Genomic DNA, 17,314 nt, shown 5'->3' with positions numbered 1-17,314 from the left:
AGGACTACACAGGGACCTAGTCCCAGGGGAGTAACTGTCTTAGATGCCCACTTGTCACCTTGTCTTTACTGATGGGTTTATTCTTAGAGCAGGATCCAAAGTGCTTTATAGCCATTAATTATCCTAATGGAGAAGCAGTGCCCATGAAACCCATTTTACAGATGAGAAACAGCCCATGAGGAGGTAAATGACATATCAGGTGCTGGGGCAGAGCTAGAGTGAGGTGGTGAGTCCCTGCCCTCCTACCTCCTTCCAATTCTAATGGGCCTTTCCTTGGATGAGCATTCCCAGCAGCCACGAGGCAGTGGTAGGCTGAAGGCATCTCCTGCCCTTTGCCAAAAAGCCAAAAAGCTTGGCTGCTGTGCTGCTGCCAGAGAAAACTGAACTGCAGAGCCCTATTCATCAGCTCCTGGCGATGTCTACAAGATATCAGCAGCACAGAGACAGTGTGAAGCGGGATTGCACTGGGGAGGGAGCAGAGCATGTTCATTTTAATGAGCTTGTCCCTGCCTAAAGGAGAGAGAAAGCGAGAGGCCAACCTGGTTTAATAAACTCTAGCATGCGGATTTAATCAGATGGATCATTGTTCCCCAGCACAGGGATGAATATATTAAAAAAATGATTCAAACTTTTCCTCTTTGTTTTTCATTTGTATTATGTGCTGTGGTGTGATAAAACATCCTGGGGCCAACTTGCAAGGCAATAAAAGAGACTGTGGAGGAGAGGAAGACGTTGATCCATGCGAGCAAGCACAAGCACTGTGGGGAGGGAGGCTGCTGGCAGGCAGGGCTGGAAGTGAGGGGCTGCAGCATCCTCAGCCCCCACCAAAGCCCCAGAGAAGATGTGCTTATGGGGGCTGACCTGGTGTCAGCTCCTTTTCATAGACTTGAGATGACTAACAGGAGTTTAGGTCCAGTGCTAAAAGCAGTTCTTGGTCAAGCGTGAGACCTCCACCTCTCTACAGAAAGGTCTGAGCACAAGCATATTCCCATGTTCCTACTCCAGGAGGGAAAGAGGGACTCACTCAGTTCTCAGCTTTCTGTAGGGACACCAGTAAGGGTGCTGGTGGTGTTTTTCAGGGCTAAATAGTACTGGCCTTTAAGGGAATGGTGCAAGAGGACAAAGTTTCCTCTGGACTCTTCCCTTCTTCTTACCAGGAGTCACTTCACCAGTGGCTCTCCATTGCACTACGTGTCAGGCAGTGCAGAGTGGTGTCCTGGGTGCTGCTTATTAATTTAGAGAACTAAACAGCTCTGGCTGCAAAGCAGCAAACTGCATGGCAGGAAGGCAAAAGCTGTATTATGGGGCTCTGCTACTGCTCCCTGTCTGAAGGTCACATCCTTGTGCCTCTGCCTGTCCCTGGGGACAGCAGGCATTGCACCGAGGCATGGGAAGGTCTTGATCTAGCACAGCAAAGAGTAAACTGGGTCTGCAGGCAGCCCAGGTAGGATTGTGTTGGTGTGAGCCTCGGCAGTGCATGGCTCTGGCTCGCAAGGCTCTTGCTACGTGGGTGTGAATAAAGCCAGCTTAGATAAAATAGTCTTTTGTACTAAATCCTGGACAGACCACCTGGAGCTGTGCTCAAAGACAGACCTCAGGGACCTCCAAGGTGCCTCCATGGAATTTACCTCCTTTGCCCTGCCCAAGCTCACTGTCCTTGGCTCAGGCTTAAATAACCTCCAGCCCTTGCTTTGCTCACTCTTTTCTGGCCTGTCAGGCTGTGTGCCCCCTGAGACATAGGGAATTGGCTCTCCAAGGCTGAGACAGGGCACCCAGCTGGGTTTAATCACTCTCTCTAACATTAAAGTCAGGGCTGCACTGATGCATGGTGAGACAGCCCTAGGGAGAAGGGGCAGCTCCCTGGTAGATTATGGATGGACATCTAAAGGTAGCCCAGAGATGTTTTTGGAAAGGGGCTACAGGTCCTCCTGCCATGGAGCAAAGCTGTGCCTGACAGGTTTGCAGCCTGGCTCTGGGTTTGTGGGGAGAACCCAGTGATGGCTTGGTTTTGTTCCTACCTTCCTTCAGGATGGACCACCTCAAACAGCAGCTGCAGGGTTTAGAGGAGGGAAAAGAGATATCTACTTCCTTTGGAAAGATTACTTTAAATTTTGCCATTGACCCACTCACTGAAAAGTCACTTATGGCCACTTGGTGTTAAATATTACCAACTTTGGCTTCTAACACACCACTGTGCTACTGCTTCATTACTTTATCCATTACTGCTCATAAACACTAATAAATAATCCTATTTTCATTCCCACCATTGTTTAAGTGGTCATTAATTGTGGTTTATATGCTGTCTTTGTGTATTTGTGTACGATAGCTTCTTCATGATTCCTTGATTAACTGTGATTGATTGCGTATTTTAAAATCAATTAAAAGTTTCAACACTAAAAGGTAGAGTCTTTAGCAGTAATGCTCTGAGACATTGCCATTTATAATGGAGCAATTATAGTGCTGGGATCCATCAGTGTGGCACGACGTGATCTTTATTTTCCAGATCTATGCAAATCCATATGTATGTGAGTGTGCACGTTTGTGTCTTTTACGTGTGAGTTATATGGTGGGAAGAGTGTGTATGGGAAAGAATCCCAGCTCCTCCCAGAATTGCTGGACCACATAAGGTGGGCTGGCTTTTGTGGGCAACCAGGTATTACCCACTCCCTTTCTTAAGACACTAATGCAAGGGCTGAGTCCCAGGACCCCATTAATTTCCTTGCTGACATGACAATATTGTGTGTTTATTTTCTATTTGTAAAGAGGTGCTGCTGCCAATACCCTCGGCTGAACAGGGCCACAGAGCAGGATGTGTGTCCTTCTGCCATTCTGTTTCAGGGAAATGTATCTGTGCCTTGGTGGGGTGGAGGTGAGGGATACATGGGAAGATAGAGGTGGCTGTGAAGGCACATGTTTGTGGTGGTCCTGATACAATGCTGATATGATGGAGGAGGAGGAGGGCAGCCACCACCTGGGCATCAGGGCATGTGCTGGAGCACAAATCTCTGCCCTGTGTCACGTCATGCCTGTGTTTTATCAGTGCTCAGCTCCTCATATTGCTGCTGTGCTGGTAAAATGTCTGTGTCCAGCACAAGAGCAGGAGTTAAATGGGGTTAACACTGTGCTCTCGTGATGCCTTTCCCTGTAAACCTGAACCATACATGCTTATGCCTCTCTGCACTCTGTGACTCCAAAGCATTTCTGCCTAAGCAGCTTCTTCTGGCCTGGGGAGTGAATTAGGGGTGAGTAAACCACTCAAGAGATTTTGTGCAGGTGCTCTGAGGTGGGGGAGCAGATCCCCAAGGACCAGTGGGAAATTGGGCCCTTGTAATTGACCCCCAACTTGTCCTCCATTCTTCTGGATATCTGCCTGCTGCCATGAGCAGGGCCCTCCCAGCCATCTGCCAGCTCAGGCAGAGGATTCCTGTGCGCTGATCTGCTCAGAGACATTTGTCACCCACCCCTCTCCCAGCTGCATGCTGTGAAAAATGCCTCAGTGCCCCCAGTGCAGCTGCTGGGAGCACCCGTTAGGGGAAATCACCAGTCTTGTTAAATGATGGGGGGACCATTTTGTGCAAGCTCTGGAATGGGATCACTCTGTCGTATTAACTCGCCTGCTTGCATTGATGTTAATGAAATAAAGAAATATAATGGTTCCAGACTTTTAAACTTCTTATAGCTCGATTTGCATAATGGCCACCACTACCCTGAACAGGAACTGATCTGTCAAAAAATATTGTTCCAGTCCTCTATCATTCAGCTCAATGGGAGGTGCAGATTGGCCCACAGGAGCTGTTTTTCGCTGATGGAGTGGAGTTTGCCTAGTGCTGAACATAAAAAGCTAATATTAGGATGCAATCCAATATTGTAAAAAAGAAATTGGTTAAAAGTTATAGATCAATAACTGTTAACATGGCTCTATTTTTCAGACAGATCATGTTTACTGCTGCTGGTGATGTGGAGGCAGGCTCCCTCCCGCTAGCTGAAGCAGCTCCACGGGTCCCCCTCAGAGCAGCCTGCGGCTGCCAGTCATGGCTCAGCTGTCCTGAACAACCCTGTGAGCTTACTATGCTGCATGGAGTTTCCTGTGGAAGTTTGTTCCCCTCTGCCCTGGACTATGAAAGGTTGGTGAGGGCTGCACCCAGCACCCAGCACTAGACAGCAGTCCTGTGTCCACCTTCCTGCATGACCCTCAGCATCAGGCTGTGAGTCCAGGAGTGATGTCAGAGCTCTGGGAGAGCCCCTGTGAGTCAGATCACACCTCGCTCCTCAGTGCCCCAGATCTCCACCCCTTGATGCCCTACAGCAACTCTACTTGATGCCTTAGATTGTCACTCTCTGATTACCTAGACCTCTGCTCCTCCGTGCCCTATATCGATGCTCCTTGATTATCCACATCTCTGTTCTTTGATGCCCTAGATCTCTGCTCCTTGATTACCTACATCTTTGCTCCTCCATGCCCTAGATCTCTTCTCCTTGATTATCCAGATTTCTGCTCTTTGATGCCCTAGATTTTTGCTCATCAGTGCCCTAGATCTCTGCCTGCTGCGAAGACGGTGCCCCTCCCGGCAGATGACTCCTGCAGTTCTTCCAGTTCTTCCAAAGTAACTGGATGGTTTCACCCCTGTGGGGAGCAAGGTGCTGTGTCCCATCTCTAAAGTGAGGTGAGCATCCCTCCTCTCCACTGTGTGTTTTCAAACCATGCTGCCCGTGCAGCACAGACTGTTTCTCCCCATCAGTGTGTGTTTAGGGTATGCAGACCCAAATGCTCAGCTATGATGGGGACAGGAGAGTGGGGAGCCAGCTGAGCATCATGAACCAGCATGACAATGGCCCTTCTGCTCCCAGTGACCTTGGGCTTGCCTCTGATAGCTCATTACAGCCTGCCTTTGATCACTTGCCTCTTCCCCTCTCTTTACTTGGAGATGCTGGAGAGCTTTCCTGACCAATATAATCAAAAGGACATTTTTACTTCCAAAATATACAACTTAATTAGAACTACGAAGGGGCAGAGCAGCCAGTCCATAAAAACACCCACTCTGCGACAGTCTCTGTCCTGACTCTGCAGGAACTGGGGACAAGAGATGCCTGGTCTGCTGTGGGAACAGGGTGGCTTCCCAAAAATTAGAAATATCACTCAAGTCCTAGCCAAAAAGAGGTTTTCGCACTGCATGAGAAGGTTTTGTGTGGAAATGCCCTCACCTGCAGTCAAACACACTTTGCTGAATCGGGACCCATTGCAAGCATGGACTTCATAAAACAGCAACACAGAGACCCTCATCTAAACCACTACCCTGAAAAAGAACCTTCTGACTGAATGGTCAAATATTCCTCTGTCACCCACAGTCCTGCTTACGTACTCACTGAACTGGGACCATTTCCAGCTGCAGGCAGTGAGGCTGGTCCATCCCACAGCATGGGAGGAGTGTGTTTGTATCCAGCTGCCTAACAAACAAGGTCCGGTTGTTCCCATCCCTGCAGCTGCCCCATGAAACAGCTGACATCTTAAAAATTGATGGGGTTCATTTCCTGCCTCTGTGCACTTACTTGAAGCACCAGCTCTGCCATTACCAGCAATGTCCACATTAATTACTATCATAACCCAAGTACTTTTGAATGTGCTCCCCTGCCTGCAACGTCTGTCCCAGCAGTGACCTGCGTTTCTCTCCCCTCGAGACCTTTCACATGACTGGGATTTCCAGCACTGCTGCCTGCAGGAATACAAAGCTGATGCTGGGATAGCCCCAGGGGAGGAGGATGGGCAATCAGACAGGTCTGCTGACAGGTTGGCTCTGGCTCTGGCTCAGGCTCAGAGGCTCAGCTGGAGCATGGAGGGGTCCTTCCTCTCCTCCTCCCCTTGCCTTATTGAGCAGTGGATCAGTCCTGCCCCATCTCTGGATCATGGGCTTTTCCACACTGCATAAAAAATTTAAATATTAATTGGAGACTGACTCTACGGCTGGGTGGTGGAGTGCTTCTCCTAGGATCATCTGGAGTCCTCACACTGAGTCCCTTTAGGTCTGAGCCCCAGGGACAAGCCTTCAGCTTTCCACTAGTGAGTCCTTCTGAAGAGAAACCTCCAGTTTCTAAGGGAAAAAGTCAAGCTGTGGAAAACCGCCCAGCTCACTCTAAACACAGGTCCTGGGGGATGGAGACAGGCACTTCAATGCTCTGTTGGCTGCAGAAAATTGAAAATCTCATATATTTTGCATAAAATGCTGATTAACTGGTGCTAAATACAAGCATGTCTTAGACCGTGAAAGGACATGCACAAATGAGATAAAACACTAGAAATTATGAGGCAATGGGAGTCAGCAACTTAAAGAACCATCAATAAAGCTTCTTCAGCATGGATTGAATAGCATCCAACCCAAGTATCACACAGCCTAGTCAAAAATCTGACCAAAAGTGTGCTTTGAATGCATGAACACACCAGAATAAGGACCAACAAACACAGGAGAACACAGCATTCATTCAGGATGCTTCATTCCTACCTTTTGCTCAAAACCCCAAAACCTCATGGGAAAAAGCAAACCTACAAGCTGTAGTTCCCAAAAAAAGGTCTACAAATTATAGCGGGTCACAAGCTGAACACGAAGTATCAGTGTCACATCAAGAGGCAGACAGTGCCCTGGGATATATGAGCTGCAGCATGGCCTGCAAGACTCACAAAATCATCTTTCTTATCTGTTCAGGGCTGGTGAGGTCTATGCTGGAGTAGATTCTGGTATTGGCAGCTCATATCAAAAAGGAGGTGGCGCTGCTGCAGGCAACGCAGAGGAAACAGGATGATCAGAGGTCTACGAAACACGACCTACAAAGAAAGATTGAAAGAACTGGGTTATTTAGCCTAAAAGAGATGATGGAAGAAGAGATGTGATAACAGTCTTCAAGTGCTTAAAAGGCTGCTGCTAAGGGGAAGAGAATAATCTGTTCTTTATGTCCATGGTGGACAGGACAAGAAATAATCGGCTTAAATTACAGCCAGAGAAATCAGGTTAGACTTCAGGACAGAAACGGCTCGTGGAGCCAGGCAGTGGGTTACCTGGGAGGTGGAGGTGCTCTGTCACTAAAAACACTAATGTTCTTTGGGGACAGGTTGGCAAACATCCATGGGGAGAGAGGCTGTCTTGGGGCAGGGCTGCACCTTCTCCATGCCCCTGTGGTGCCTTCAACATGTTGCCTGGGGCTCCTGGACTGTCCAAAGTGAGATCATCCTGCAGCAATTGCTTCAGCTGGCTGGCCAAATCCCAGGCATTTCAGTTTGTAAGAACTTTCAGGACAGCAAAATTTGATTTTGTAGCAGATTGGGGGCACAAGTCAACATTTTGGGTTATTTTTCTTGCAGTAAAGAAATACTTCAAAATGGATTTTCTTTTTTCCCCTCATCTTCCAGTCACTCGATTGCAACACAAACGAAGCGGAGCATCACAGCCAGGCCACACAGACAAGCTGAAATGACACAATCCAAATGAAACCTGTTTGATAATGTCCTTGCTGAAAACAACAATGAAACCAATCTCTTCTCTCCAGACAATCAGGTGGGGTTGAATCACCAGTTCTGAGTGAATAGTCTTGCCTTGAGATGTTTTTCAGCCAGCTCAGAGGACTGTTGCTACCAGAGAGGTAAAAAAAACCCAACAAAAACAGGGACCCTTCCAACCCAGATGTGCCCACACTGGGCAGCAGCTGGTGTGCCAGTGGCCAGGATGGGAGATCCACCAAGGTGTCCAAGAGCAACTCAATCACTTACACTGCACTGCTGACCCTGCACCTTTGGGCTACAGATTAAGAGATTCTGTGTTCTCCTGAGGACTTATTATTATCCCTGGATTCCAAGAGCAATCCTTTATTTTAAAACCTGCCTCCTAATTCATTTTATATTTACTCATAAAATCTTGGCCAGGGTTTTGGAGAGTTGCGGTTTTTCGGAAAGGCCAAGTTTTAAATGGTGCTGACTCAGCAGAAGCTGACGATTGAAGCAGTGCCTGTTTGAGTTTATTCTGCTCCTGGGCAGGGTTGGAAACAAAGCAGCAGAAACTGGACTCTCCCCCAGTTTTGTTTTCTCCACAGGCCCTTGGCTGTGTGCAGCAAACACTACTGCTGACCCACAGAGATGGAACTGGTGAAGTGGAGGAGAGCAGAAGGGAGCCAGCAGACTCCCTGCTGTATATGCCATATTCTGTTGACTTAAAGTTCAGTACAGCTGAGATGAGAATCAAATAAAAAGAAGGAAAAGGAGGAATAATGAAAAAAAAAATTAAAACCCTGTAAGCGATTAATTTTCAACCTCACTGCCCAGCATCAGTCTCAAGGAGGAGACTGGGGATGCAACTAATATTTAGTTTATTAAAATATCACTCTGGTTACCCCCCAGGATGCCTTGGGATAGGCAAGCCCTGCCACGGGGAAGATGGTGCCTGTTCCTTCCCACACTACAACGGGGTCACACCGGGACTTGGAATCATTTTAATGTAGCCCATGGAGCCAAGCCTGCTTCTGCCTTCCTTTTCCCACACTGCAATCGCCTTAGTTGTGCCTGTGGAACAGCCTGGCTTCTGGACATGATGGCAGCACATCTTGCTTGTTTGAGATCATGGGGATGTGCTGTCCCAAGCAGGTCTTGCTTGGGAGGTGAGTGTCTCCTCCACAGTGCTAAAGCCTGGCTTTCATCCTCATGCTCTCCTCCTCATCCAAGAGCTGGAGCTGGAAGGAAAAGATGGGTCATGGTAGATGGCCAAGCTGCCATGCCAATGTAGCACTGGGGGATGCAGTGGGACCCTGTCCCAGGTGAACCAAGACTCCTTCAAGGAAAAATTCATTTTAGGCTCAAGAGAAAAGCATAAAAGTGATGAAAGTTGACCATCTTCTCATACCTTGGAGAGTGTCTGCTTCTGATGTCCTCACTGTTGTGAGGTACTTGAGTGACAGCCAGGCTATGAAATACAGCCAAGGGTTTTTGAATTGACAGCTCGTTCCATGCACAAGCAAAGCCTGAAAGACAGTCCAGAGCCGCTTAGCAAGAGCAGGCTAATAGCTAAGTACACAGAGGAGACCTAATGAGAACAGTGGTATCTCCTAACTCCAGCTTCATTCAGAAAGCCAAGAATAGGGAATTGAGTCACTTTGTGTCCGATAGCCATAATGAATGTGCCAGTGGAGATGCCCAGAAAGAATAATACCATAAATTGGCAAGGTGGCAGCTGCATTCATCAGCTCAAACAAGAGCTGGTCATCCATAAAATCCAGCAGTATCAAAGACCAGTTCTTCAGCTCCAATGTTATTTCCACCTTTAAAATATGAATGGGAATACACTTGAAATTTGCCAGCAGCCCCAACAGATGTGTCACTGCTGCTGAGAGCCAATGCTGGATGGTGATCCAGGGTTTGAAATGCTATTAATTCATTACAGCAAATGCTGAGAAACATCAGGGGATTCAAAATTCCTCAATCCCCGAGTCCTCTCGAGAAGGCAGCAAATGTGTGCCTGGGGCATGCACCAATAATGGTGATCAGTGACCTGTTGAAGCTGAGCACCCTACACCTGGCCTGGAGGTGGGGGGCAGCTTGCATTAGGCAGTGATTTGGAGACGCCTCCAGCACAAGCTGAAATGTGGTGCCTGCTTAGCTCGTGCTGCAGGGACAACACACAGGACCCTGCTGTCTCCTCTGACAGGGTTTGCCTCCAACCTGCAACACGAGCGCAAAACCACAAGGCAGCCTGCCAGCTGCCATCCTTCCCCTGGGAGCTGGGAAGGAGGGCGAGAAACGTGCTGCAAGTCCCCAGTAAACTCATGCTCACTCCTGTCTGCTTGCAAGAGCACCCCATCAGCCGTGCCTGTCACCACGATGGGTTCCCCTCCACCGCGCCGATCCCCGGGGGAGTTAGCGTCATGTTATCTTTGCCTGCCACCAGCATCACTGCTGCTGTATTTACCAGGGAGCTATTTGTGCAGGGAGATAACTTCCCTCCAGGATCGCATCCTGCCATCCCCTGTGCAAAGGGATGGGACTGCCGCTGTCACTGGACTCTGATATTCTTCCAGGGGGGAACTGCTGGGTGCAGGGGAGGTTTGCTTGCCCCAGAGTGGCTCACAATGCAGGCAGAGGAGCAGTGAGTCCCTGATGAGGACTTTTTTTTCTCCTTTGCAGGAGAATAAGGGTGATTTGAAGCCCATGGGCTTCCATGAGTTGTGCAGCATTATTTCTGTGACAGCTAATGGAGCTCACTCAATCCATAAAGATTTTAAGTCAAGGGTTTGATGTTAATTATGGACCAAAACATTTAATAGCCCGTTACACTTCCACAAGGCATTTTTTTAATTAAAAAATGATATATTGCACAAAAGGGGGGAAATAGGGAGAGAAATAATTGAAGATTGCTTTATTCCAGAACAACCTGAGGCAGGGAAGGCAGTAAGGAGCCGACGTGTTGGGGAACGTGATGGCAACACCACAAGCCATGAGCTGGCAGTGCAGGAAGCCAGGGAGGGAGCAGCCTCATCCCACTGGATGAAGGTGCCCGGGGAAGGGGAGAACAGCCTGGCCAGAGGCAGGTAGGTGGAAATGCAGGTCAGTCATTTGGCCACCACACTGGCTTACCCTTACCTGTTGAATCTTTATTTTGTGCTGCAGAGGATGTGGTTTCAAATCCCTCTTTTCGACTTTCTATCAGCTGTTTCTCAGGAAAAACAGCTAAACCTCCAGGGTGGAAATTATTCTGGAAGAGGTCAGGGATGAAGAAAATCTGACATGTCTGGCTCTGACGTTACTCTGTTTTTCATTCAATATTTAAAGATGCGTAGGAGCAGGGGCTGGCCTGAGATGCATTCAAATAGTCTGTGCAAAGGAAAGGTCTTCAGCAGAGCAAATCAACACTTCCTCTGCCTTGGGCAGTGCCCATCAGCTGGTGGTCTACAGACAGGGTGGAGCAAAAGACAGCCCAGGAGGGAGCAGCTCTGGGTGGAGGCTGTTATCAGACTAACTCACAGAAGGAGGAAGAGAACTGGGATGGAAATGTGGCCAGGGGCTGACTAGGAAAAGTTAGTGTGACTGCTTAAAATTTGAAGTAGCAGGAGTATAATAACCAAGTCCCTGGCCATGGATGGACCCAAGTCCTCCCGTGTCCCCAGCTCTATGCCTTACTGTTGTGCTTGCCCCTCAACTCTACAACGGGAATAATATTATTCCCTCCTCACAGGGTTTTGAGATGTTCAGTTACTATGGTGATGGGGCCATAAAAGTACCAAAGATAGCAAGAACAATAATAATATCAGACATGGTAGGAGCCAAATAATTGCATTTAGGGCACGCACGCAACACAAAAGGGAGAGCCACCTCCATGCACCACGGCTGTCAAACCCCAAAGACAAAACTTTTGTTGTATCAATGGGCTCGCAGCCTACTTAAAGGGCTAACTCCCAATTCCTGCAACATCCACCCAACAAGGTGGCCGTCAACAGCTGCAGCTCCAGGACTGGTCCTACCTCTCCATAATGCCAACCGGGACAAGGGCAGAGCAGCAGGGCTGATGGCCCCTTGCCAACACAGAAATCAAACGTTCCTCTCACCTCTGCTGCAACACAAGGTCCCCACAGATGTTTGGCTGCTGCATTGTGTGACCAGCTGAGCATCCTTCGCCCGGAGAGGTGACTGTGCCCAGCACAATGCCACTGACAGCTTGCTCCTTTGCCTCTGCTGAGCAAAGCCCTTGCCTCATTTTGGTTTTGTTGGTGTTTTTTTTTTAATTTATGGGTTTTTAATTGAAAAAAATGTATAACATCTGTGGCTGTTTAACAACACCTGTGCGCTACAAGGCTGCTTTTCAGCAGCGATTGTCACAGCGTTCTCATCTGGGCAATGCTGAGCCGGTGCCATGTGGCCTCCTCTGAGCAGCTCAGGCAAGAATGATGCTTGGAGGGCACGTAATTAACAGGCAATGGAAAACAAGATGTCATGAAAAAAATATGAGAGACATCCCTTCAAACAAGGGGAAAGCTTAGAGATGAGCAGGTGATGAGTTTGCAATGGTTCACCTGAAGAAATGCTGCTGGTACTCACATGGAGAGCTGGGCTGCCAACTCAACTCTGACCTTATGGCAAGAGGAGGTGTCAAAGGGGATTTGGCCTTTCCATCAGCATTGTGGGCAGTATTTGCACCCCAGTCCTTGCTGGGCACCCACTCTGTGGCTGCCTCCAGCTCTAGCCCAGGAGCTGCCTGCTCCGTGAGGGGGGCACAGGCAAGGCTCATCCTCTTCTTATAGCAGCTCTTTACAGCAGCATGTGCCACCACAGTGACTTACTGCTCTGGCATTTGCTAAGCCCAAGGGGGCTGTTGGCAGCAAGAATACAAACTGCCCTTCTGCCATTTACACAGCTGCTGTGGGGACCTGCCCTGCCCATCCCTGCTCTAACAAACATTTGCACATTTGCAGCATCCCAGATGCAGGCTGGGAGATGTCACCACTGGTGCTGTGGCATGAGGCATGGGAAGCTGCCACAGCCCTGGCGTTGCCAGCTGTGGACACAGCAAAAAAAACCAAAAGCCAGAAGGCAGCAGACACCCCCGGATGGCTGAAAGCCCAGAATCCTTCTCCTTAATCTTAAGGTCTGGACGCCAGCACCCCCCAGGTAGTTTTTACCATGAGTAAGGGGATCCTTAAGCCCATTGCTCAGTGGCTCATTTGCCACTCAAATCCTCATGGCTTTGACAGCCCTGAGTGCTGAGGCAGCTCCTACCGAAAGCTGCCTCCTTGCAGCATCTCCCAGGGCTTGCTGTGCAGGTGCTGGCTGTAACAGTTAGGCTGTTCAGAAAGCACAGAGCAGCCTGGGAGGCTTACAGGTGCCTCTTACGTTTCTACAAGCTCATGACAAGGCTGCTGGTAGCATGAGTGAGCAAGGAGTAGTGGGGACACAGTTTCGGCTGTGCACAGGCTGAGGTTTCTTCGTTGCAGGAGCCTCCCTGTACAAAGCTGGAGGAGGTTTTATCCACTACTCACAACTCTGGGAAGCTCAGGCTGCCCTGAAATCCCTCTTCCCACTGTGACTTGGTAAATAAATAAAACCCTGTTCCCTGCTGAGCTCGGTAATGGAAACAGGGCTGCTGGGGCTGCAGACAACCAGGGCTGGCAGGTAGCAAGCAGGGGCCGGCTGAGAGGTTTGGATGGGGAATAAAGAAGCAGCAGTGCAAACATTTCTGTGTCCTGCCCTTTGTCACTGCAGCTCGGTAACACCCCTGTGTAACACGGGGTATTTGAGCAGATCCCCTCCTTCCACATCCTCAGTGCAGCCCCCGCCACTCTCCCCTTCAGCACAGCGAGCGTCAACGTCCCGCCCCCTCCCTCACTCACACGTTCAGGCTATGAATTACCCTCGTCTCTCAGAGTACATTAAAAATCAATGTAATTACACAGCAAACATTAATTATGATCAAAAAAGGCAATTGAGAGGGATTGATCTGGAGGAGAGTTGCAGCTAGCCACCAAACTACCAAAAACCCCACCTCAGTGGGGCTGAGGCCATGGGGATATGTGGCTGGTCCAGACAAGCAAAGCATCCTTAGAGATATGTGCCTTGATCATTTCGTTCTCTGGTTTCTTTTATTTGCTTTTCCACTCTGTGGTGTAAGCCAAACAGAGAAATGGATACATTTAATGTATGTTTAAATATACCTAGGTGTCCTGGTATGGCTGGTAAGAGAGCATGAGATGAGAAAGCAAATTGCTTGTCTCCACCTGGTAATCCCAAGGACAGGGCTAATCCTGCTTGGGGTGAAACTTCATCCCTGTTATGGAGGTGACCTTCATGCAGATGCTTCTTCAGTTGGTTGTTGAAGCTCTCCCAAGGACAGGGCTCCCACACACCCCCTTTACAGCCTGCACAGGCTTTCAGCCAACCTTGTCCTTAGGAAACTTTTCCTGAGCATCTAACCCAAGACCTCTTGGCTGCAGCTTAAGCCTATTACAGCTTGTCCAACCCTTGACAAATTGATCACCATCATTTTTATAACTGCTTTTTTCCACACTGATGAATGTTATACATCCTCCCACCTTCAGTTGTTTCTGTCCTGGAGCACAAACCATCTCCCTCAGTCCATCTTCCTGGGGCATGTTTTCCAAACTCTGTGAACTCACTCCATTTGTCTGAATCTCTCTCAGAGTTTTGATGCCAAAACCTGGAGATATATGTCTCCAGCTGATGCCTCACTAGCACTAAATAGAGCCAAATAAATTACTTTGCTGTCTTCCATCTGAAACTATTAATACATCTGTGGGCAAGTTGTGCCTTTGCTCTCCCTTCCCAAAGCACCAGGTTTGCTGCTCAGTTTGAAAGCTACTCCACCACTCAAGCCTTGGCCACTCTCCTGCTGGCTTACCAGTCCTCCCCCATCTTATATCTGCGATTTTGATATCGCCTTCCTAAGTGCAACACTTTGCACTTGACTTTATTGAATTTCAGTGTATTGATTTCAGGCCATTTCTCCAATTTATCAAGATCATTTTGCTCTGAGGAATCTTGCAGCAGCTTGTCTTATATCTGCTCTGTTGACAAAAGGTCTTTAGACCTCAGGGCTATCAAGCAGGGCTTTGCATTAGTCCTTAAAATAGTCAGAAAAAACTACATGGGAGGCATGGGGACAGTGGAGGGTGGAAGTGACAGCCTGGCTTACACAGAAACAGCCTCATGCTGCCACCTCAGCCAGGTAAGGAGCAGAAAGCACAGAAGGAAAAGGAGCAAGGAAGATGGAATGCTAATGGCTCCCCGAGGGTGAGAGCAGGGATACTTGCTGAGAGATGCTGGGACCCTGCTGCAGCCCTGGGGACAGCCCTGGAGCAGGGGGATGGAGGGGAGATGAGGACTGGGATTTAATGGTCCCCTCTTTCCTTTCAGGTCAGCATGTGATGAGCTGCCCTGTTCCCACCTGGGGGCTTGCCAGCAGACCAGGAGAAGCCCTGCAGCATCAGGCATTAATAGCACTATTTGGGGACAGCAGAAACTGGAGTAAGATGGACAGAAATCCACCCTGGTGTGCACAAACCAGGTGAGATGGTTTTACTGTTATTGTTGTTATTATTGCCCAGGGGTTGGACTGCTCCACTGTTTAGGGCAGAAAAAGAATCTTGGGAAGCTGCTGCTTGTTCTAGGGTGGAAGGAACAACTCCCAACCCTTCTGCTTGGGCACACTGTGAAGAGGCACAAGGCTTTGGACAAACATTATAGATCTGTAACAGCATCCACCTTCCTACCACACTCACCTCCCTCTGCTTCCTCCCTCTTGCCAACAGCACCTCCCCCTGCCTCCTCCTCTTGCTTCTTAGGAGGGGTGCAAAAGTACCTCCTGCAGAGTTGCTTCCTGATAAGTCCCCTTTTATTCTGTGGAGGGGCAGGGGGGCAGGTGAAACAGCTGAGCTTCAGCTGCTGGCACAGCAGGAGGGCTGGAGAAAGCATCCAGAGAGAGCTGCAAACAAACCTGACAAGGGGGAAAAGCAGAGGTGTGATGGAGGGGCTGGAATAGCTTGGGAGGGGCAGCGAAAATGGTTTCCTTGGGAAAAGGCTGGCAAGCCTCAACTGGAAAAGGGACAGCAAAGAAGAGATGGGAGAGCTCCTTCAGGTGTGGAGGTCATGAGGAGAGAAGAGGAGAGAGGTTTGGGTAAAGCCTTGACAGCCTTAGGAGCTCACCTTGGCCCTTGCCATGGTAATGATGCAGAGACAGACGTATGATAAGCCCTACTCTGCACACACTTTAAAATCTAAGTAGCTTATGAATAAGTAATAATCCCTTATTCCCAGAGCCATAATCTATATTTAATTAAGAAAATAACTAAACGGTGGCAGTAGAAGGGGCTGTGTGGGGAAATGGAGACAGGAACACTGTCAGATAAGCTGCAGTAAGAAGGGGAACAAATAGCAGCCTCAGCATGGCAGAGGCAGCAGAGTCGTGGCCTCCAGCTTGGCTGCAAACTCAAGGTAGCCTGGCCTTCAGAGCACCTGTCTACAGCAAAGTCTGCCACAGGAAGCTTCTTAGGTCAACGGGTGAGCTGCAGGTTGGCCAACATGGACTCACTCACATGCAAGTGAGAATTTTCTCTCTCTGTTCAGTCCTGGTGATGATGCTGGACTGTGCATGGAGAGCACTGCACCCAGGTGCCAAAGCAGTCCACACCCTGTATGGGAGCATTCAACGGCACCCAAAACTTTGCCTTCAAGGCTGCTACAACAAGCTGTCTTACAACGTTTCTGTGCTCATTGTCCAATGCCTCCTAATGTCTGGCACTGGCAATTCAAAGCAAGCCCTGCAGATGGCTAGCACGTAGGGCTGGCATGCTGTTAGACTGGAAGGGGCTATGCCAGCCCAACACCAGGCCAATGCCCAAAACATGTAGAGATGTTCATATAGTGCATGCAAGAGCTTGTCAGCCCAGGCCAGAACCCACGTCAATGTTCTGTTGGTCCCTTAATGCACCCCTGGGACCACTGTCCCTCTCAACATCAACTTGCACCCATGGGCATCAGCTACTTCTCAGGGGTCTTTGCCAACTTGGAGCCTGTGCCAAAGGCTGGAGTCTGGCTTTTCTCCTGGTCTCTGCGCTGACAGTGCTGTGGATGGTGCTGATGTCAGCTCTGATCAACCCCTGCTTTGAACAAGAGAGAAAAAAATGGACAGCAGTGTGGCCATAGATAGTCCAACTACTCTGCACCTGTCCAGAGCCCTTCCAACACTCCCAAAAACACTTCCCAGCTACATCCCCAGACCTTTCCCACCTGGCATCTTTCACCAGTTCCCCAAAGCATCACTGCAGCCTTGCTCCATTAACTATGTTTTACTTCTCACTCAACTCATGGGGTCTGCAGGAGGCAGATAACCCTCTGCTTCCTTGCATTGCAGTAGTGGAAATGAGAGCACGTTTTAAAGGCTGGGTTAAAGAGAAGAAAAAAAATCTCAGTCCACATACTATACATTATAAATAGACCGTCTGGTTTTTAAATTGAAAAACAACAATAATCACTGCTAAGAGCCTGCTGAACAAAAACAGCCTTATTACCACTGGGACAAATTCATATTTACCAAAAGAACACAAATATTTTTCAAGCTGCTCTTGAGCTCCTGAAGTTGCTAATGTCCTGCTGCTTCCCCTCACTGCTGTTCCTGGGAGCAGTGGGAGATGAAGGCACTGCAGGGATGTGTGGGCAGTACCAAGGGGGGACAATCTCTTTGGCTGTGGGCAGGAGAGAGGGAGGAAATTTGGGGCAGGCTCAGCTAAACCAGGCTGCAAAGAGAGATACTATCAGTTTCGAGTTGTATTCTTTTCCTCT

General features: G+C 48.9%; 1 protein-coding gene and 1 long non-coding RNA gene across 4 annotated transcripts in view; one reads left to right on the top strand and one right to left on the bottom strand.

Annotated features, from left to right (window-relative positions):
* Window positions 1-17,314, bottom strand: part of ELFN1 (extracellular leucine rich repeat and fibronectin type III domain containing 1) — a 105,419-nt gene that overhangs the window by 13,853 nt on the left and 74,252 nt on the right. The gene's annotated exons all lie outside the window — the stretch shown is intronic.
* LOC135423174 (uncharacterized) overlaps window positions 1-17,314 on the top strand; it is a 45,137-nt gene that overhangs the window by 17,348 nt on the left and 10,475 nt on the right. The window contains exons 2-5 of the long non-coding RNA XR_010434731.1: window positions 3,930-4,124; window positions 4,512-4,664; window positions 10,395-10,557; window positions 14,891-15,041. This is a non-coding gene — a long non-coding RNA (uncharacterized LOC135423174). The remainder of the gene's footprint in view (window positions 1-3,929; window positions 4,125-4,511; window positions 4,665-10,394; window positions 10,558-14,890; window positions 15,042-17,314) is intronic.

Source organism: Pseudopipra pipra, chromosome 16 (assembly GCF_036250125.1).
Source record: "Pseudopipra pipra isolate bDixPip1 chromosome 16, bDixPip1.hap1, whole genome shotgun sequence".
NCBI lineage: Eukaryota > Metazoa > Chordata > Aves > Passeriformes > Pipridae > Pseudopipra > Pseudopipra pipra.
This window is presented reverse-complemented; position numbering and strand designations above follow the sequence as displayed.